Source organism: Ischnura elegans, chromosome 7 (assembly GCF_921293095.1).
Source record: "Ischnura elegans chromosome 7, ioIscEleg1.1, whole genome shotgun sequence".
NCBI lineage: Eukaryota > Metazoa > Arthropoda > Insecta > Odonata > Coenagrionidae > Ischnura > Ischnura elegans.
In genome coordinates, this window is record NC_060252.1 from 91510335 (window position 1) to 91533909 (window position 23575).

General features: G+C 40.1%; 1 protein-coding gene and 1 non-coding gene across 2 annotated transcripts in view; one reads left to right on the forward strand and one right to left on the reverse strand.

The window, feature by feature from the left end:
- The window catches only part of LOC124162335 (ras association domain-containing protein 10-like), a 419294-nt gene that overhangs the window by 181608 nt on the left and 214111 nt on the right, over positions 1 to 23575 (reverse strand). The window lies entirely within an intron of this gene.
- On the forward strand, positions 10988 to 11106 carry LOC124163112. The gene has a single exon (XR_006865721.1). It is a non-coding gene; the product is annotated as a U8 small nucleolar RNA (small nucleolar RNA).

Genomic DNA, 23575 nt, shown 5'->3' on the forward strand with positions numbered 1-23575 from the left:
GTCCGGCTCATTCCAATCTTCTCCTAAACACTCCTATTACGTTCGATTCTTGATACAGATTGTATCATACTTCATTATGTCTTCTTCTCCGTTCTGCTGTTTCTAAATCAAGGACTGGGCCAAGAAAACCTTCCTTAGCACTCTCCTTTCAAATATCGCTTCGATTGAGGTTTATTCTCCGTGTTCTCCATGATTCGCGTCCATACAAAAGAACGGGACAGATCAGTATTTTGTATTAAATGTTAATTTAAGTTCCCGGGAAACGCTTCTTGAATTTAGTAATTTATTGAGTGCATAGAGACTTCTATTTGCTTCCAACAGGAATATAAAAAATACATGTTATACCTTTCCCATAAGTTGCTAATGTTTTACCGAAAAAAATCCTCCAAAATTCCCCGTAGTTACTCATGGGTCCAGAGAGTCGCGCAGTCGGTGAAGAGGCAGCAGGTGCTCGCGAGCGAGTACAATGACTCACGACCATAAATTGCGCTCTCGAGGGAATCTTCTTGACCCGTTCGTTCCAAGTCCCACCCAGAGATCAAGCTCAAAAGGAGGAACGGACGTCAAACACTTTACGAGAGGAGTTAAGATGCATAAAATACAGTGGGGAAAGCATTTCTCGGCAATAATTTCTGCTGTTGCGCTCAGAGAAAGCGACACTGGAAATTTAAGATGGACTGGGCGTAAGCTTTGCAAGGTACTCGATGATATTGGAAAACTTGAGAGGAGATCTTGATTTACAATTCGTGCTGAATATATTATGCAAGTAAACATCCACCTGAAATGATGAGAAATATCGCGGCAAACATTGCACTTAAGGAGATTGCAGTGCGAAACGTAGTCGATGCTGTTTCATTGAATATTTCAAAATATGTCCTTCTTGTGGTGGTCTACCAAATGTTGTTCAGGCTTTTACACTTTCCGTTCCATCCAATATTTCTTGGAAAATGCATTTTAAAATGACATTTATATTGGAACTTATGCATGGATTTGATAGTAAAAATGTGAATTACCATTTAGCATATAGAATATGAATATCTTCTCGGCAAAAAAGTGTTGTTAGGTGAGTAATAATGTAACACACATGAAATAAATGCGACCATAAATACTCACTTCACGTTAAAAATTCATGATGGTTCCGCTACTTGATGTTGTAACGGGAGTCAATATTCCTGTGATACTTCAAGAATAAGTGCTATGGTGGGTGATGGCCCTTAAGAGTTTTTAAATTTGCACAATGAAAAAAATGAAGTTTTCCGTACCTTCGAGTTAAGTCGCTTTGACGCAATTAAAGTGATTTTTTTGTTTTGAAACCGAGGAGAATAAGTCAAAAACGGTCGATAGGGAGTAAAAAAATCGGAGTCAAATAAGTAACAACATTTATTTTGGCTATTTTTTTGTTTTTATTAAAGTTGAAATAATGAAAGGAAAAATGGAAAAAAATCATTTTTACGGGAAATCTACGGTTTTGCAAACTTGAGACATTACCAAGTTTATCCCTGCAGCATGTAAACTTACCACCCAGTGGGGTCTTAAAAACAGTTAATTTCTCGTGAATGAGTATGACCCTACAACATTGGCCTGCTTGATGTAATGTCTGTTTATTCCGGCGAACAATGTCAGTAAAGAATTTTCGGGTTTTACACCGGGTAAGGTCCTCAATGTACGTTTCGATGTGCAACTCACCCATCGTCCTGAGGGATTAAGGGATACAGGACACAACCAGTGTACCTACAACCCTAGAAATCATCTCTGTCATATGCCTCTTTCTGTCTTTCCAAACGGAGGCAGAGCTTTTTTCCGCCCTCCATATAGCCCTCCAACCTTTTCTTCTTTTTACAGACTGCGGACTTGCTTCGTTGATAAGGGAAAGGGGAAACGACTACCGCTCCACGTTTTAATCTCCCGACTTCGTCTCTAAGAGACAAAGGCTCCTCAGCCGACAACTACCCAACAACCTCCCTCCACTCCTAGCCTTAATCGCGGAGTAGAGATACACGAAAAACACGCCAAATCCGACGCTTCTTCCAAAAATAAAAAAAAACACGGCCTCCTTTTTCTCAAGTCGAGGAAAGTCTGCTTCTGCGTCACTGCTCCAGGAGGAGGCGGCATAGATATACATACAAGGGAAACAGCAAAGGGACTTCCCGAGGGAGGGACGTTATTGTCGCCGAAGGGCCTTCATCCTTCCCTCTTATCGCTGCGGAGGGATCTGGGGTTTACTATCCTGCTCTACCGGCCCTGAGCATGGCTTTCGTGGTCTCAGATGCGGCTGAGTTTCTAGTACACCATGCCATGCAGCACTGAAACTTGAGTGAAATTTTGATATTTTACTAAATACTTTAAACGCGGACGAAATTCCACCAAGGTACGCATGAAATATAAATCTGATATTAGTAAGAATGTTTGGAATTCATTTTAAAGGAGACTTTTCGTCCTTTAGGTTATCATGAATGAAGGTTAAATATGGCTTTAAATCGCACATAACAGTCGCCTTTATCGATTTATGTGCTGCGACTGAGATTTAATCACGTGGCTGCATATGATTACTATGTGATGAAATTGCATCTTGGTCACTTGTAATCGACGAAACATATTGGTCATGAAATAAATAAATAGAGAATAAATCAATTTAGTTGACCATATTGACGATTTTTTACTAACCATACATTTATCACTTACTGCAGTTTTCAATAATATTTCATCCATGACTCTATCAAAGAAATGAGTTCATTCGGTTGTCTCAGACATTACTTTGAGGTAATTGCTTATTATTATGAATTTCAAGCAATAGCTATAAAATTCCAATTTTGGTATATATTCCAATATAGTACGACCTTGTCTTCAATGTAGCACGTAATTGTCAGGTGCAAACAATCTGGTAGCAAGCACTTCAGGTACATAGGCCCTGCATTTGAGTGCATTATATGACTGTGATTTTTTTAACTAATGCAACGGGATCTGCGTCGTTTAAATTGATTTAAATGAAAATTGGATTCTTACTAAATTGGATTTTTCGTAACAAATACTTGAGTTTATCATTTATCACTAAATGGAAATTACTTTTATGTAAAACCTCTCACGCATATATGATAAACCTCTCAGATATATCTGTCGCTGTGAGTGAGTTAGGGAAGAGGTCGGTTATTTGTGAGCAGATTCAACGTCGGAGCGCCTGTTTGAGAAATTTCAGTCGCAACTTGTGAAGTGCGTGGTTGGTGGAGGGCCTTGGTGCTCAGGGGCGCGGCCGCCTAAACAAGCTTGGAACCCCACTTTCACTGCAGGCGAACCCTTATCATCTCCCCGGCAAATACGAATGATTTATGGATTCGTTCACCACTCCAAAAAAAGGGTCAGCGAGGGGAACCAACGGCGCAAAATTGTAGACATTGGAAGTAGGTGCTCGTGGTGAATTTAGAGGAGGTCGGTGAAAGTCCTCGACTCGGGGTGATTGGAGAGGCCAATCGATTTAAAATTTGCGGTCCAATTGAAGTTGAGTGAAACAAATTATCCCAGCCTGTTGACTCAATTTGAAACTTTTTCTCCCCGTAATCTGATGCTATATCTTTTCGGTGGATAAATCTTTCCTTCTCTGATAGTTATGTTATTTGCTTATTTCATACACGTAACAGAGCGAATTTTTCCATTTAGATCCCAACATTGAAGCATTCCGATTGTTTTTTTTTCTGAGAAGAAAAATAAGTTTCATGCGAATTTTTTCTCCTCATTTTACCCTTTTCCTTTAGATTATTTGTAAATAGTTAATTCTACACAAATCTGTATTTTTTCTCTCTTATCTTCAATATAGCATTCTTGTTTGATGGATAATTTGAAATTATGATATAGTATTCTCTCTAAAGTAATACCAGAAGAATGAAAATTTTAGGTCGGGCAACACTTAGAAAAATGTAGTTTACACCTGAATGGCATCGCAAGATACTGATACAACGCTTGACGGGTTTTTAAAATCTGTCCAAAATTAAAGAGATTTTTTGTTTGACTTAGATCACCTTTTTCATGGAGATGATCCAAAGAGATGTTTCACCTACATTCAAGCTAAAGTCGTACTGTATCATCTCCATATTTATTTAGTGATTGATTACAGAGAGGTATACACAAGAGCGGATCGAAAAAAAACTATTTTTTCGGGAGTATCTGGCCAATTAAAAAAAAATGTGGAACCATCTTAAAATAAGGCCAAAAATTTGAGATCTCTATAGCCATTCCTAATAAATTTTTGCTGAGTAAAGTCGTTTCTCCCACTATATGTCTATTTCACCTTCTCCATTCTTCTCCATACCCACATCTCGAACGCCTCCAATCTTCTATCGTCCTCCTTCCTCAGTGTCCACGTTTCCGCACCGTAGAGAGCTACACTCCAGATCAAAGTCTTCACTAATCTTTTCTTTAAACCCTTACATAACGATCCTCACAGAAGCTTCTTCCTGTTCATTGACGCCTCCATTGCTAATGCAATTCGCTTCCTGACGTCCTTACTACTGTATCCGTTTTCCTCTGATGTGCAGCCTATATAGTTGAATTGCTTAAAAGCGTTGGAAATTATAATTTATAGTTTTTATCATGGATATATCGAACTTCCACAAAATCAAGCCTGAATTTTGAAGCGCTTCAATTTTGTTCAGAACATATACTACCTTTGGATACTATTTGGTACATCAATTTTTTAATATCACGGATATTACAACTTGGATATCTATATATAAGACACGGTCTCAGGTGTTACTTTGTGGAACTGCTTCTTCATGGATAACCTGATGATAGCATGAGATGCTGAAACCCGGGTCGTGCTATTTAAAATAAAGTGTGGAATAGAACAAAGAAATTTTATTTTATTCTTGGATATCTATGTAACGCTATGTTTACAAATCGTCATTGATGTAACAAATAGGATATCTATGTAACGTTGCCAAAATATCCATCGTGCTATAACAACATGTTTCGGATTTATTAACCTTGTTTGGATATCCGATTGATATCGTCTGCTGCTTTGGTGACCACCATTTTTAAAATGGGCGTTACCGAGGCTCACTACTTTTATTTCCACTATCAAACAAATGCTGAAGGGAAATGGACGTCGCCAACATACACCTCCCCATATAAAGAGGAAAGAAAAGATTAAGAGTGTTTCAGCACAGAGTCGCTTGATGCGGAGCGTGGCAATCACGGTGTGGTGTTTACGCTCGTTACCCGGGCAACGCTGCGCCAAGTAACTCCTCAGGAAGGGAGGAGATGCTGTTGATGTCGCAGATACATGGAGTCAGCCAGTATCATAGGACTCCGTTGTGTTCGTGTGAGGAAAGGGGAGCACTGCAGACATGCTGATAGCTCTCCAATTATGAAGACAAGTCGGAGGAGTAATTGAAGCCAGAAGGAAACCGCTGCCGCGTCTGAGGTGATGGCTAAGGAGCTGGAGGACATAGAGACCCCGTTCACAGCAGCTTAACTTTATATAACTTAAGTCATTATGGCCCATAGAGATGAATAGGCTAGTCCACGATTCACGATTTTGTAGTGTCTCTATGTAAATACAATTGCTATCGCTGGCTAGGATTAACGCCCGCATATTTATGGTAGCCTTCAATTTCTCTAGGCGGTTTTTGAATTTTAATTAAGACCAAATTAAGGCAAAATAGTAATATTCCGATTCAGTCGGTTGAGACTTAAGTTATACTTTTCTTAAGTTTTCAATTTCATAAATGTTAGATGAAGCTAAGTTGCCGTGAACGAAATTTAAGCGCCGTTCGCAGCAACTGAACTCGATGCAACTAGAATTATCATGGCAATATCAGCTTCAACTCATGAAATCTGCACGTGACATCGACCTTAGAGTGCACTTGAAACTTTTTTGGGCTCATAATAGACGATGGTATCATCCTTGCCACTGGCTTTATTTAAAGTACATTTTAATCACTATCAATTAATGAATTTGAAAAGCCAGGCGACTTAGATTTCAATTTTTTTAAACTAGCAGACGCTTTTGTAATTTCTTCATTTCAAAGTTACGCCAAGTTAAGTGAAGACAATTTCTTTTGAACAAGTCATAAGCCCCCCTTATTCATGCTAACTTAAATAGATATGTCTTGGATTCAAGAGAAAGTTCAGAATATCTGGACTATGATTGTGCCAGTTCAATTCAAACAGCTTCAAGCATAAATAAGCTTTCAATATCATGATTGCTGTGTTGATTTATTGCCAAAACACCACAGCGCTATTTGGCATTTTCATTGTGGTTCTTCAAACAAATATAGCGAATAAAAGTACCCGAAAGTTCAGGATAGGAGCAACCTACGCAGGCCCGGACTACAACCCTGCGAAATTCAGTTTCCCTGACGAAGACTTTAAAACGTCGCCACTGAGTCCTGCTAATTACGCCAAGTTAACTCAAGTTAAGTCGTTGCGATCGATGCTTATACCTATTCGCCGCCAGGGACGGCGGCTGGCGAACTTCCTCGTTATTTAAATGGGCAGCTAATAGCAGTGTTTCCGCTCCGTCTAATTGCGAACGATAATTAAAGAGAGCTCTTACTCTCTCTGCGTCTTCCTTATTTGGTAGCGAAACGAGCCCGACCAACAGTTTGCATAGGTTTCCGAAACCGAGAGTTGTGCAAAGGAGAGAGGGGAGGGGGAAGTTAGCTAACGAGGTGGCCGGGGGGTGGGGGGGGGTAGGAGGAGGATGCTCTCCTCCTGTGGTGTTTTGCAAGGGAAATGCGAGGATACTCTTCCTCTCTCACTTTGTCGAAATTATCATATTTCCTTCCCAAGTGGAGAACTGGTGGAGAACTCTTCTCAAACGTATTCGCTGCACCGTGCAAAAGCGCTCATTAGCTGAATTACTTCAATCCGACCGTAATTCAAGCTTATCTTGCCTTCCACCCATGTTTTCTTTACTTGAAATTGTAAAAAAACAACCTCATTTTTTTCGTGTAGCGGAGCCAATCGTTAGATAGTGCCGGAGGCTAGTCAGCCGAAAGAATATTTTTGTTTTCATTGTAGTTTTTTTTTCCTCTTTCACGTTTCTATAGATAGGATGAAAAAATTCAAATGTTTATTTTTCCTTTTTTTATCCTTCCAACTTCCTTTTTAACAGCACATTATGGTCTTCACAAAGGGTTACAACATTTACTATGCAAATGCGCAACAATTTTCTAAACCTCAAACAAATAAAACCAATGTTAAGTAAAATTTTGTTGGACACGCTATCTTTCGTCAAATCCTCGAGTCGAGCCGCAAAGCCACGACTAATTTTTGTTCAGCCTTCTTATCCTTATACTCCCATCAGTCACTGCACCTCACTTAACCCTAATATCCTATATGATGTACCTCCTCATGGCAATTATTGTTCAATTATTAAAAAATCACGTTTTAAAAATTTTCCCCTGATCATTAAAGTCACGTCTTTGCATGAAATCGCAGAATGTATTTAAGCATTTGAATGTGATATAATTAAAGTTAAAAATATCCAAATGTATTCATCCACGTGCTACCACTCAAATTCATATTTTAAAAATTTCCCTGCTTCAAGACAGTATAACAGATTTTGGGGTCGATTCTGCGCTACAGTTACTTAGTCTGTCATTAAAATCTATGCGCCAAGCCACTTTCTTCGGAAAAAGTCTCTTCCCCCAGGCCACAGCTTGTTTTTGTTCACCCTTTTGACCCTCATTACCCCAGCAGTCTCTTCAGCCTAATCCCCTCGAGGAACTGCCCACCCTCCAACCCCAATCAAGGGGATGCGTTGTCCACCCCCACGTTATCCTTGTCACGGTCGCCGCCAACACCACTACCACTAACCACCACCAGCGACCTCTGTCGGAGATGCTGCGGAAGACCCTGGGGCGCTGCTTGGTATAGGGGCACCCCATCACCAACTTCCAGTGCTCTTTTGCAGGGGACGCGGATGTTAGTTTGAGAGATGTCAGGCGCAGTTAAGGAGAGGATTAAGACAAGGGGTTAGGAGGAATAGGAGGGGGGAGTTATGCCTGAGCAGTGCTAACATCATCCACACCTCTCTTCTCTTTCTTCAACCCCTCTGCACCCATATCTCACTTCACTCCATCCTAAACTTCATATTGTTTTCTGGCTGGTTGGAAGATTGCTGAGCTACTGATCGAAGGATTTGAAAATTAATTCCACTATATGAAGCTTGATATAGTTAAATATATGGATAAACAATTGGTTAAGTTACTTAAGATCAGTGACTAATCCTGGCCAAAAAAAGATTCTTTACTTCATGCAAGAAGTTTAATATCCTTATACTAGGATTTAAACTTACTTGGGATGTAATTATTACAAAAAAACAACAAAATAATCGTACTGCAACAGGCGTACTTAAGGGCTGAAGAGGTGAATTTTCTGTCTTTTATCTCTTCTACCGCACTTCAAATACGAAGGATTCACCTTTTAGAGGATGTTTTTCTTTACAAGATACATGAACTTGATCCAAAGATGCCTTAACTCATCTACTTCAAAGCTAATGCCTGATATTAATTTCGTGAGTATTACTTCACATGTACATCACTCAAAATAATACCCGAAGGAAACGCTAGTTAACGGTACATAATTTACTCAAATGGTGCCTAATGGATTTCTCGATACAGTTTAACCAAGATAACGTATGGCTATAATGTAAAATCTCTTAGTCTACTTTAAGTAGTTGCTACTGCGGCATGCTGGAGGAACAATGGATAGTAAAATGGAAGCTCGATTCCCTTCAACTATTGTTCACACGCATAGAAATCAACTACACACTAGTGCCTTCCATATTTCCATGAGCCCCTTCCTCCTTCAAGTTTCTTTTGAACTGCTAACCTATAATTTACGGCCATCGCTGTGCAACTCGGTATTAATTTATGTAGTTCGTGGAGCTCAATGAAATTTCATCGGATGAATGGTATACCATTCTCAAGCAGCTCAACTTGAACAAGTGTGGATGCTGGCTTTCAAAGTCGAGAGACGCGTGGATTATACAGCGAGAATCATACATAACATACGCCGCTCACCTTGGCTGGGATAAGTGATATTCAAGCCTTTCAATGTCTCATTGTATGAATTCAATTATTGGTGCATAGAGCTAGAGTGGTTAATGTTCTCGCTTTTGGATTTATCACTTCTTTCAAGGAGATCACTTCTTAAACGGTGTCCTCACATAAGATAAAGAATCAGTAGCGTGTGTATTTTAAATATAGAAAGTGATTAATGGGATGGGGTCCACTTGGAGTTGATCAAGGAAAAGGAACTTCCTCAACCCCTAACCCGAATCTATGATGAAGAAAGATCTGAGGTTTTCCCGGCGTATGATGATGTTGAAGTTGTTTCGGGTTTCCCACCGGATGAGGCTCTTCATCTCAGCCGACGTTTCGATGGCCGTGTCGTCCATCGTCATCAGGGTTTGTCATCGAGTTGATCCGACTTCTATAGTATGGGCTCCTGGTCAGTTGGCTTGTGATTGTGGCCTGGTCAGGTGGCTTGTGATTGTGGCCTGGTCAGGTGGCAATCACAAGCCACCTGACCAGAAGCCCATACTATATAAGTCGGATCACTCAACTCGAAGACAAGCCCTGATGACGATGGAAGACACGGCCATCGAAACGTCGGCAGAGATGGAGAATCTCATCCGGTGGGAAACCCGAAATAACTTCAACCGAATCTATGATGATCACTCCCCTGCGCCTTACAGGGAATAGTGCCTTCGGTGGCAGCCTGTACAAAGCAAATTTTAGGTTGAAAAACCTGAGTAAGATAGGATGTTTCTCAAGGCCGTGACTGGAAAATTTCTGGGGGCAAAGAAGAGTTCTGTTTGAGAGGGTGCGCTCACGACTGTGTCTCCCTGGCGATTCTGACGGGGTTGATCTCCTAGGATCGCCGCCAATCGCTACCAAAACTTGTTGCCCCTCAATACTCATATCTCAGTTTTTTCCTTATGCCTAATGTATCAATTTTACGGATGTGATATTTTTTTAATATATAAAAATATTCCGTCCCAAGTTTCGGCTCAAAGCTTAAAAAAAATACTTGAGGAAAGCTGTTAAGGCCCTTTTACACGGTACACGGAATTGCGTAATCTGACGTACGTGCGAAGGCGCAATCAAAATTGCGTCGTGTAAAGCGGTGAATTGCTAGAACACATGCGAGAAAGCGTGGATGCGAGACGGCAAAATAGCCCCTGTTCTAATTTCGTTCATGCATTTGCGCAATTCCACGCCAATTTAGTAATTAATGCAGCTCTAACCTGCGCAATTCCGTGCCCCGTGTAAAACGGCCCCTACTCGATCGTTCGTTTTTTCGGTAAAAATGATCTTACTTTTGGGTAAATTGGCACCTTTCATGATATCTGTGTTAAAGCTGATATTATGCCAAGCAAACTGACGTATGCCGACGTTTAATTGATTACATCAAAAATTTATTTTGTTGTGATGGAGTACCCGCAACACATTGAGGAAGAATGCCAACTAAATGAGAAAGGAACTGAACAAGAAATCCACAGAACTCCTAAAAATCATTTTTACCTCCCCATTACTAGGTAGCCGACTTCTGATTTTTCTATATATTTTTATATTTACTAATCATTGATATAATAATGTAACTTCATCATCGAAACATGTATTTTAAGCAATGTTTTGCCGTGAACGCTACGGAAATGCTATGTACTAGAAAAGATACCCAGATCGTGCATTTATTGCAGAAAAATATAGGTGGGAGGTTACTGTAGTTCCAAGACAAGATAATAGGTGGCCAAGTTACTTGAAGACATAAATTTCTCTATTTAAACGCTTCATAGCTTGCAATGTTCTCCTTCACGATAAGCTTTCATATAACTGTTCACACGCTTCTTGACTTTGTTATAAATCATTAGTATTACACACAAGAGTATAGCATTTAAACCATTTTATGATCGTTCCTATTTAGACGTCAGTACTGCATGAAACGATTAATTGGAATTGTTTTTTGATTGCCACTACGAAGAGTGTCTTCAGTAAGGTCAATCCTAACCTATATGATGTATGATGATAGCAATACATGACCATTATGATGATTACAACGCGCCACTCACGTGACTTCGCAACGCACTTGAGTGGATTATCTGATGTCACTGAAGACCATCAATTATTAAATTATTCCTACCCAAATATCTGCGACAAGATTCCCAAAACGCCAAACCTGGTTGTGAATGCGGTTCTCATTGATACTTCTAATAGTTTCAGTTGGAGTAGTAGATATTGATAATCATTAACCAAGTGTAGGAATAGAAGGATCAACAACTTTGCTATTTCCACATGTTAATTTATAGAGACCGACCATAGTTTCGTTACAGCGTATCATTATATAGGTCTGTTATTAATCCGCTACTATTAATTATATTAACCAAGTGATTTAACTTGTGTGTTGGTTTGGGCAAGTTAAGGTAGAGCAGATCTTTTCCCTGGGCCACTTCACGCTTCGAGAATATTGTTTGTGGGTGACCGAAGTCCTCACCCGGGGTTTGAACTCGCAACCTTTAGGTCGGCAGCCATGCTCTCCACCCAATGCCTACCAATCTCCCCTGAGTGTAAAATACTAATTGGAAATATTTAGCATAGTGAAATTCATCGCAAACCCTTTGATAAATCAGTGGATTAAGGAATAGTTTCATATAAAAGCGTTGACCACTACTTTTTTATCGCTTCATTAGTAATAGAAAGTTAAAAAGTCGATTTTCTTTTCTTGGCTCCCTAAATATATTCGCTAAAATTGCTCCGAAAGCGGCAAAATTTCGCGCTACGCTTAAAACAGCCCATCACCATGTATATCGAGCAGTGACGTCACCTGGCACTGCTGCTGTCTTGGTCACCTTCGTCTCCTTGATGATAAACTAATCCCATGCCTAATATCGTTGAAGTGCATTGCAGAGCACTATTTTGGTGCTAAGAGTAAGAAGAATTGGAGTGACTTTTTACTTTTGCACATGCGGCCACTATCGAAATGACAATACCAAATCACGTTATCCCTTTAGGACCAAAAGGCCCTAGTCCGATTATAGCATTTGTTTACATGTTACTTATTTCAATGGATAATTTCTCGATTCAAGAGTGTTTCTGCTATCTCTTCCTGCGTGTTAAATTGAGCAACTATTTCGATTTTCTGCACTAACATAGGAGTTTTGGGTGACGATGTTGCTATCAGTCTTTGGTAACTGCGCGTGGGGAGCCTTCTTGAGCACACAAGTTAATATTTACTCCCAGTTGTGATGCATATATTCCCTGAGGTTGTTAAAATTCATCAAGGGCGGATCCGGGATATTTTTCTTTGCGGAGGGGGGCAAGGGTCTGACAGGCAAACGACCTTCTCATGTTTGAGATTAAAAACAACATACAACAATTACTGTACGGAATATTCTCTTTATTTTTATGTAAAAGTTTTTGATATGAAATAAGATTATTGACCTGCATCAATAAACTAAAGCAAAACAAATGTAATGATAATCGTGTTAAAACTTATGTCTATTTTTTAAGGATCTGGGGGTATTTGCTCCCCCCCTAAATCCGCCTCTGAAGTCCATCATTACGCTTGTTCATCGAACACATTTTCCTTTTCCCTAATCTCTGAAAGCTTTAGTTGTGTGTAGGTAGGGGTTGGGTACCTTATGCCTGCCTTCCGGTTGACTGACGCTGCTAAGGAGATGGAAGGATGTAGGAGGCAGAGGAATCAGGGAAGGAGGGGGTCGACTTCCCCTCACGCCATGACGTCACCCATTGTTGCTCTCCCCCTTACCCTCCTCCCACTCAACCACCCATTCTTACCCCACCCCTCCCTACTTTGAGCCCTCACGGCATCATATCAGCGGCAGCAGAGAGTCGGCGTCTTCGCGTTTGCTCGTAACGGTTCCTCGTAGACTCATCCTCCCATGCCGCCGGCATGTCTGCCCCATAGGTGGTGGTGGTGAGTCGAAGGGTTATTCCATCCTCCCACCAGGTGGCACGGCATTTCTCTCATTTTCTCCTCGCTGCCGCCGCCCCCTGTCGGAGATGTACAGGTGTTTTACACTTCTTGCGGGGGTGGTTCCACATCGGGCGCGCCCCTTCTGTCAGCGTATGCCAAGTAAAAAGTGGGTGCATTGCTGGGGAAAAATGCAGGTCCCTGCACCAAGCATTTTTTTTATTCGGAACTTTTCCGGGATTACTAGCGTCACACGTAAATGTTGGGGATCGGGTTGGAGTAGTGGCTAGAATGTTGGTTTCCCACCCGGCAGGCTCGGGTTCAAATCCCGGCAGTGGCAGAGAATTTTCAGAGACTGACCGATCCCTGGTTGAATGTTGTGTGGGGGACATTTCAAGCGCAACTCTCCGTCCGTTGGATGGGACGTTAAGCCGTGGTCCCCTTGGCGCCTTTCGTTAAGAGCAGGCTAATGCCGACGCCGGGTTTCTCTCCACCCTTCATTCCATACCCTTCCCTCATGGAGCAAATGACGTCAGCTGTCGGTCGCCTCCTCCAAATACCATACCATACGTAAATGTTAGACAAGTATATCGTACTCCTTAAAGTATTCTACCAATTAAGACAGGTTTCCTTGGAACACTTACAATTAGGAAGCATTCTGGAAGCCTCCCCCATCTTTCAAGCACTACCCTCTTCAATTCACGATAAGACCTACTCCCTTTTATTCTACCTAAAACTCCTATTCTCTTCCTTCCTCTTCCTAGTTTACCCAACATTCTTCTAACACCGTTTTCAACATCCCCTCCCTGCCTTCTGTGTCCTCCGTATCTCATCTAAAAGCTGTCTCTCCTCACCCACCATGTCCAGCACTTCCTCGTTCCTATCCGTGCACTTCACCTTCTCCACTCTCTTCAAAACCCACAATTCGAACGCCTCCAGTCTTCTCTTGTCCTCCTTCCTAAGTGTCCACGTTTCGTACAGTCCACTCAATTTTATTTCTCAGTTATACACGTCTATTTAAGAAAAATCATGATTCGTGAAATTAGCCAATTAAATAATTGACTTGTGAAAAAATTCAACTATCAGAATCAGGAAATTTGAACCTAAAGGGATCACGCGATCTGGAATTTTATCTTTTCAAGATTGGTCGCGTGCGCAAAAGTCAAAAATCACTCCAAGTTTTACTTACTCTGAGCACCAAAACAGTGCACGTCGATGCTTTTGAACGGTATTAAGTCGAGAAATAGTTTTCATCAACAAGTACTGTCTTTGTTTATCATTTGATATTCTATTCAACGATATCTCCCCGGAAAAAAGTCTTCAGCGTCACACGCCTCACTAGTCGCGTCGGGCATGCCCAACTCGACACGACTAGCTCAAACTTACGTCGTGAATGGGCTCTTCAGGAAAAAAAGGAAAATACCCCAAAGGTTTCGAATTGAAGCTGGGATCATCTACCTACATGATTAAAGTGAATTAAGCAGCTAATAAGTGCGAGAACATGATTGAAGATGAATGCTGGTGATAAATAAAAGAGCCTTTAGTGCATTTCCTGCTCTTCCGTCGCACGGCAAAATATAAAAATTAGCTTAATGGAATGAAGTAACTAGTGTCTGCGGAAACTACGGCGTAGACTTGACTATGTGAAATGAATAGATGATTGGCACACAGGAAAATTGTGAGATAAACCGAGAGGAAAGGCAAAGTAACATTATATTCGTGACCAAAACATAAATCTCATGAAAGAGCAAGGATGAGCTGGGTTAAAAAAATGAAAATTTGGAAAATGGAAGTGAAAACAGAGAAAACTCCTTAGGTGACACTCAGAAGTATTTAAACTTAAGGATACACTACTGTAGGTATTGCCTGTCCAATACGAGATAATTTAGATTCTTTTAATCACGCTGAAATACTCATTAAAGTTTTTCTTAGCTGCAAATTATCTCAGCAGATGTTGATTTCATGAAATTGAAGGAAAAATAATGAGTAACTTTCTTTACCACTTCCTATGTTGATCGCAGGGTACAACATTTTCTTCTTATGATATTCGTGGAAGAAATGGTTATATAATAGAAAATGAACCGTTATTAACCGTTTAAACCATAAGTTATACGCTGGAAATTCATAGCATTACTGACCAGAATATATATCTCTCCTCAGCATCTCGTTGCATGCATGACTTTCTATTTCACGATCTCTGATGCCATTCTTCAATTACCCTAAGGGAATGACTCTCAATCCCAATAGTAGGCTGCCTATGCAATGAAGTGCGTACGGGAAAGGTTTTATGGGAGGGAATCGAATGTGGTATTAATGGCGGGATTTCTAGCGGGCCCTACGGCGCGATCGTCAAGGTAATCAATCGCTGGGCCGCTGTGGAGTGAGTTTCTGGCGGCGCGTGCCAACTGTCTTCCTGCACGTGGCAAGTCTAGTCGCGTTGCATTCTGGGAGGACCGAATGGTGCAGTGCCCTCTGTCGAATGACCGTTAAACCATCTTGTGCTTCACGGTCACTGCCTTTGAGGTCGGGGGCAGGGATGGCAATATAAACTAAACGAAAGTTAAAAACCAATAAAATTTCAGTTGTTTCGTTCTTAAGAGAGAAATGTAGAAACGGAACGAAATGGATTTAAACCCGGGGAGCTAAACTCAGGGTCGAAACGAAATCGGAGATAAAACTACTTCGGATCGAAACTAAACTAAAACACCGAGACGAAACGAAACGTAGATAATGTTTCGCACTGGAGGGACCACGTGCTTCGCCTTCAAACAGTTTAGTTTCGACCCACAAACCGAGTACGAAGTATAATTGAATGAAGTAGAGGTTCGCCCTACCGCCATTAGATGCATGGGGCAATCACATTTTTACCACTAACAGGAGAACGGTGAACACAAAGCAGCCATTCTATTTTTAAGCTCGATGTTTTAGCCTCTCTACACGCATGCCAAACATAATGGGTCGAAACTATTCTCTCTTACCCCCCTCTACTCAACTTCTGGGATCGAAACTTAACTATGGGCAGCGGAGTCTCGATTAATTTAGTTTTGTTCCTCGGAGTAAAGTTTCGTCCCGGGTCGAAACTAAACTCCTTGGTGATTTCAATTTCGTGCGGGAACGAAACTTAAACTAGGTCTCGTATTTTCGTTTCCCTCCGGGTCGAAATGAAACATTTTCATTTCGTAACCCCTTGCCATCCCGGTCTCGGGACACGCATGCATAGTCGCGGACAGCGCCACCAGTGAACCCTTTGCCCATACCATACTCCCTCTTTTAAGGAAGTTCGTATAGTAAAATTCGCTCGTAACGATCACACATATAACGAAATCCCGCGTATAACGAGGTGAGTTCCCGGAGCCATGGACTTTCCTATGAATGCCAATGTTAATTTCCCCGTATGTAATTTTCGGATGAGTTCGAATGATACGAAATCCCCGCTATTTCGAACTTTTCTTTGGTGTCTTGGGGAATCAATTCCTCTTTTATAAAGTTATTGCGGCCATCTTCGCTACTCAAAAGTTCCTTAACTCATCATCAGTTGTCCTTACGTGTGGCCATCACCACATATTTCTACCGTTGATCTTCAAATCCATCACTTTACAGCCGCTTAATGGAAAAGGTGGCACCAAGAATTAATGTTACGGATCAATTGCGTAAATAAAGACGATTCATGGAATATAAGTCGGCATTCCTGTGATTTATAGGGAAAAAATCATTAATTATAATTATAGATACAATTAAATCTCGTTTCTGACAAAATAGAACGATGTTCCTCTGAAATTCGTTATATGCGAGTTTTACTGTAGTACTTTGGAATGCGTGAACTCTTGCGCTTGGATCGCTTGCTTGCTCTTAGCGATAATTATCGCCGACTTGCCGAGAAAGAATTATAATTCTTTCTCGGCAAGTTTTTTTTGGCAATACCTTCTTGGGAATTCAATCGGATTAAATCATCATACAGTTATATCACCAACGCCTCTACGTACGACTCGAATATCGTCACGAGGGTGAGTGAATAATGTTAGAGTTATAAAAAGAAAAATGTCTGACACGCAAACGGTCTCCTCATATTTGAGATTAAAAATGACATACAGCATTACCGTACGAAATATTCTCTTCATTTTAATGTAAAAGTTATGGCTAATTTGAAATTTAATGATTGAGGCTCCGCAATACACAAAACAAATCGAACGTAATGATAACCGTATTAAAAATCCTGTCTATTTTTTAAGCGTTTGGGGGGAGGGTGCCCCCCCCCCCCAAATCCGCCTGTGATGTATAGGGTATTTCAGGTGGAATCTGTAATGCTTCAGGAGGTGACAAAGGAGACAATTTTAAGCATTTTTTTTTATCCCATAAGCATTGCTTCGCAACTCCTTATTTACGGTGCTGCGGCAACGAAAAACAATTTTTTGTATACGCATTGCAGTTACCATGGAAACAGTTTTTCTTGCCTTTTCGGAATTTTATTTGATGCTCTGGATTTTAAGGACGTTAGATAAATAAGGTTGAACGAAAATTTGCTATTGTAATTGTCTGAAACAATTAATCTTTGAGCTTAATTACACGAGATCTTTGAGCGACATAATGGTTGCGCGATCTCACCTATTTTGAGATTAAACCTAAAAGTTTAATTTTACCACGGAAGTTATGGAAATTAGTCAAATGCGTTAATAAATTTTATAAAAATCCCAATACCTCTCCATCCTCATTAGAATGACATGTAACGGAAACGAAATTTTCAATGAAAATGAGTAACAAGTAGTTAAGGAGACTCTAAATTTTGTATTTTGGAATGTCCTATAAAGAAAGTAAAGACATAATATGATCTGGGATTTTTCCATTTCAATCTTTGTTCAATGCGCAGATGCCTGAATCCACTCTTGTTTGTACTCACTGAGAAGTAAAAATTCATTGAAAAATCGAGCCAGTGCCTTAGGTTTGTGTGATGGGAAATTTTCGTCACTAAATTTAAAGGGGAAAATTAATAAAACACACAGTGAAACTTTTACATGCTACAAGAGAAAAGTATCACATGGCCTTGGATTAAAATCCAATTGCGTAATAATCAGGTGATGGTCTTTTACCATTTGCGTCACGGGACATTTTTCGTCCGCTATCGTCATTTCTCTCGGGAATTTTAAGGGTAATAACGGCTTAGCGTTCCGCGAGTCCGAGATGAAAGTTTATTGGTTACCATGTTCCGTAAAAGCCGAGAGGTTTACAGTTGTAAGCGAAGACATGCCATATTTTATTGAGACAGTTTAGTGGCACTTTGTTAGCACTTATTTCATCGTCAAAGACTACATTTCTTTCTAGTAGATACTAGAGCGAGGTCAACAGAATGAATTTCCCAGCGATAGAAGTTGATAAAATATTATTCGTTAGTATATTTCCATAGAGATTAAATGCATTAGTGTAATACTATTTCGATTGACTTCTACATAGATTAGTATAACACCCTAGAAAGAATTATATTGAAAAAAAAAATTTCTCGCAATTTCCGCGGGTTCCGATGCGTTTTCGAGCTATGCATTTGTACCCAGTTTAAAGAATTTTGAATCGATTATATGCTATTATTCATAACAAAAATTACCATTAGGGTTTTGTTAAAAGAAAACGATTTGAATAACATTTCCGCCACTGTAGATAACCTATGGGCCTCATGGGTAAAAAAATATCATGCGCAAATATGTAGGATTTCAGCATCGTTACCTTTTATCATCCATTCTGCAAGAATCCATGGTGTTCCCGTAAAATTAATACTGGCCCTAATGTAATACCAGCGGTCACCATTATAGATGATTTTGTAAATAAAATGTCGCAGACCTATGACAGTGATTCATAAATTATCCAGTTATTATTAAATGAAGTTACAGCCATTTGAATAAAAAAAATGATGGCTTTGTTTTCCTAATTATTGATAAAAAGAGCAATCAAAATTCAATTTGAATAGATACATAGATAAAAAATTCATAATTGACTAAAAATCACATGATTGTGCTAAATTTGGCCATATAAAGTTCCATTGACAGAAGAATGAACTCGATATACAATACTGACACTTTTAAGCATCATCGTGTCATTTAATGCCTCAAATAATACTGCACTCAGGCGAAATATGCCTTAGAAGTTTGAAAAAAATGTAACTTTCTCAAAAACTCTAGTAGATATTTATATTATCTGTGCGAAGCAGAAATTAAGCGTGATTTCTTCATAGTTTTCAATGATGCATTCTCGAGCTCTTTCGTTTCGGATCTTTTCTTGCCGCGCATTGTGATTGTTGGGGGTCGCTTCGTGTCACGGTATCCTTCACGGTATCCTTCCGCCGCATACCTAGGCTTAGCCATTCCCTTGTCGGTGTCAATGAGTGCTCGCTCGGGCGGAAAGTAGTGCACGCGCCACTAAGACTATCATTTGTTTTGCTTCCTTCCCGATGCTCGGCGCACGATGGATACGAGTTATTATGCTTGATGAAAAGCTTCATGGTCTTTGCTCCATGGGAACAAAAAGCTGGTTCCCTCTCATATATTTTGCTCTGGGAAATGACTCGGTGAAGACGGGAATCCGTTAGAGAAGGTTCACTATGCCCCATCATCTCAGGATGTTACCCAGGGAGGGACAAGAAAGACTTCTAGGAAAACATGACCCCGCGGCAACAGATATTAACGACATGAAATCGATGATTGCCTTAGATTGCATGTTCAAATGCTTAACCTCGAGGCTCGGCGAGGAGATTTTAAAAATTAACTCTTCAGCGTCGCAAACCGATGAACAGAGAAATTATTACCTTCTCGGAATGAAGACGAACAGCTTCTCTTAATGAAGACATCATGAAAACGTTAATGTGACTCATCAGGGAAGGCAATTAAATTGCAGTTCAGTGAAAAGAGTTTTGACATGAAGCCAGAACCTCTGCACGCGAAAGCAGGTTGGCGATGAAATTTATTATGCTTACTCATAATTTTTTGTCAAAACTTTTCTCAGAAGTTCCGGGAAAGAAGTCCTGTAGAAATCTGTTCAAATTAAATAAAACCCTGAAATCATAATAAAGAATTACTCAATTATCTGTAGAGACTTCTGTGATATTACATCCGCATTCTGTGGTACAGCATGAAATAGTATTCATTCCGTTTAATTAATTATTATTCCGTTAACCCATTCCAGAGTTCTTGCGTATTCCGTACGATCTGCAAAAAAACGCATGCATTTTTTGCTGTAACATTTTTTCGAATTTGTATGATGTGAACATAAAGAAGCACAGCTTGACATATAAATTTTTACGGCACGACTTGATTTAAGAGCCAAGCATTGCTTATCATGAAGGCTTAAAGCGATGAAAAAATAATTATTATTTCTCGAGTCAACGTAAAACTTAACCTCCTCAGGATTAACGCGACCATGGCATGACGAAGTATTTGGGTATTTTTCTCAGCGAGCTATCTGAAAAAGAGGAATTGTACTTGCTTTGAAACTTTGAGAAGAAATTCCAAATGTGGGATAATTATTTGCAATTTTCAGCATTAAAGAGTGAATTGCAGATCTCTCCTGGTTAAGACGACCTCACTCCTCCTGCATGCCACGATTCATGAGTACCCCTCAGAAGCGAGGCTGAAGTAGCACTCGTGGTTACGTGGTTGATACCTCCTGAGTTCAGATTGGCTTCTCACTAACCTATTTAAAGGGTTGAAAAAATTCGCGCTGGTATGTTTGAAACGTCAAAAATGAAGCGTAAATAAATGTAGGCATTGATGATAGAATTACCACAGTGCTGATGTTTTCTGGCCCTAGAAAACCCAAAATTTTATTTACTTGATTCAACTATGAGAAAAAAAGATAGACAGTGATAAAAAGAGACTAAATCATTGATAGATTATCGCAAATCCTAACAAACGAACCACCACTGCGGTAATTTGCATATAGGCCCGCGACGATTTCACACATTCGTGACAGATTGGGAATGTTTACACGGTAGACCCGACCTGTAGCAAATGAAAGGGTTGGATGGAGAGATAGTCACCAGATGGCGCTCGCCAATGGCGATTGAAAGCGAAGGTTAGGGGCAGTGTGGACCAGAAGTCATGGAGCTCATTATGCAGAGAGTGGGAGTGTTTTGTTTATCGGCCGGCAGCGTCGCCGGTGGGAGAGATGGATGCCTGCCGTCCACTGCGATGAATCAGTCTGGATCCGGAGAGGTCGGCTAATTTGTCGTCCGCCGTGAGATGAGATACTCTCATTGCTTCGATGATTCACGCCCGGCCGGGAGTGAGAGATTTGGTGGGTGACTCTCAGGACACCCTCACCTATAGAGCCCCCCCTTTGCGTCGAAACGTGGGTGTCGCGACAGTGAGATATGGAGTCTGACTCCTTAAATGGACTGCACTGGTGATCGCTAACTGCCAACACTGTGGTGCGTATTGGGACTCAGAAGAGGAAAGCTGCGGCCACTGCTGTTACACTCCTGTCCACAACTACATTGATCGGATTCTAGTTCCTCTTAATGCTCTCATTTGCATCGAGTACTCAGGCAGCAATGCCATTTTTAAGTCTATTTAATATCAAGGTTATATTGTCAATGCAACTTTCACTTAGATGATATAAAAATGGTAACATTTAAATCAAAATTTGAGAACACTACATATAAATAAAAATAGTGATTTCAAAATTATCCCTTTCTTTACAATTGGATTCGACCGCTTTTAAAATAAAGTGATACCAATGGTATATTACCCGATGAAATAAAAGTAACTGAGTAGGCTTTAAGTAGTTGAGAATTTCTATAGGAACACACAAAGCTATTTTCCTAAATTGAAGACGCAATGCTTTCTAGCTTTTGACATTGAATTTTGACGAAAAAACCAAAATTTTGATGGAAAAAGGTATTACCGAGTTATACTTGTTTTGGATCAAAATTATACAACTGGTAAATATCACCTTCGCGAATTAAATTATTGTAATTTCGACGTATAAAAGATATCATAAGTGATTGACGCATAGGAGCACGTTGTATGGGAAAATTAAATCTAGAGCAGAGCATCAATTTTCGATATTAATCTGTTAGGTACTCATCCTTGCAGAGTATAGGAAATGCATCTGCTTAATGTATCTACTAACAAGCGTCCCATTAAACCCGAGGCACACACTTGGATAGATAGTGGTTCCCGCTTTTCAACGCGACCGATCTGACGCTAAGAATTTACGGGTGCAGTCGCCACAGCAATAGCCCCGATTTCCAATGATTTATGCCATGCCCTCCATTGTCTGCTCCGAGCACATCACTCTCCCAGAAGTGTATCGTAATATTTTGGCCATATCTTGCACGATTTCAACCTATTTAAAAAAATTTGAACTTGATCTATAAAATAATTTTCATCCGTTCGTCGCCGATTGTGATGCTCTCGCAGCAGCCGTTAAAATGTCACGGACCCTAAAGAGGGCGAATCCTCCCTCTCGACCTGTTATTTTTTATTTTTGGCGATAAAATTACTACCTTAAACTTATAATACCATCTTGAAAATTCCAAAATATTTACAGTAGACCTTTGTTAACATTTATCAATTTATCAACTATAAAAATAACTCTTAGAAATATTGAAATAAAAGGTTGTTGCACAATTCCACTACTATGGAAAGTCGTAGCTAATTACAATTTTGGAAAAGTGCAGCCACCTTTTATTTCATTATATCTAACTTCCACTATATCACGTCTGAATAGCTAAAACTTGTTCTGCGAAGATCCGTACATAGGAACAGTTTTAAAATTTGAAATGGAGGAAAATATAACCCGGAGTCTCCTGTATGTATTCTGCAATTTCAAAAGGATTTACTTATGGAGAAAAATTTCCGCGGTCAGTAGCGACAACTGAACTTATGGTATATATTAAATCTATTATTTATTGCTAAAACAATGCATGCTTCGATAGTAGATTTCAAACTCGAGAAATTTTCCCATTACTCATAACAACTAAAAGTCTCTTTCTAATTATCTTTTTGGTCCAAGTCTTGCCAGAGAAACAAGTGAAATCGTGAATGGAATCGAAAGAGCGAGAGTATTATGTAGCGTATATACTAAGCACTCGTCGCTGATGTCATCTAAACATGCTGTACAAAAAAGTTTTCCCTAGCAATGACGTTTTACGTGGGAGTCGGGTACCCTGTGCTCTGTGCCATCCTTGAACCATCCCGTGAGTCGTAGCCAAGATTCATGGGTCTTATGGGTAAAGGTCACTGAAACGGTTTGGATTATGTTTTGAGTCAAGGTTTTCTTTTTTTCACAGCACGGAACTTATGGCGAGGCCTGGGAAGTGGGACTGCCTTGCCTCCTCACCCCATACTACCTCTTCATTCATAGATTCATTCTATAGTCTCCGCTTCTCCCAACTCCTTTAGCCCATTAGCTCTTGCGTACTTCACCACTCTCTTCTTTGAAGCCATTAGCAGACAACCTTAATACATCCGTGTTGATCTTGAATTTAAATTTCCCATTATCGTTTGATGAAATCAATTTTATGGTGATATTCTATGAACGCTTCATGTATTTCCCAGTAAATATTTACGTTAGACACTTTTCTCATTACTTCAGGGAAAAAATCAGGTGGATTGAAGCATTCATCGCCGAGTTATGTCATCAGTCAAAGCTGAATTCA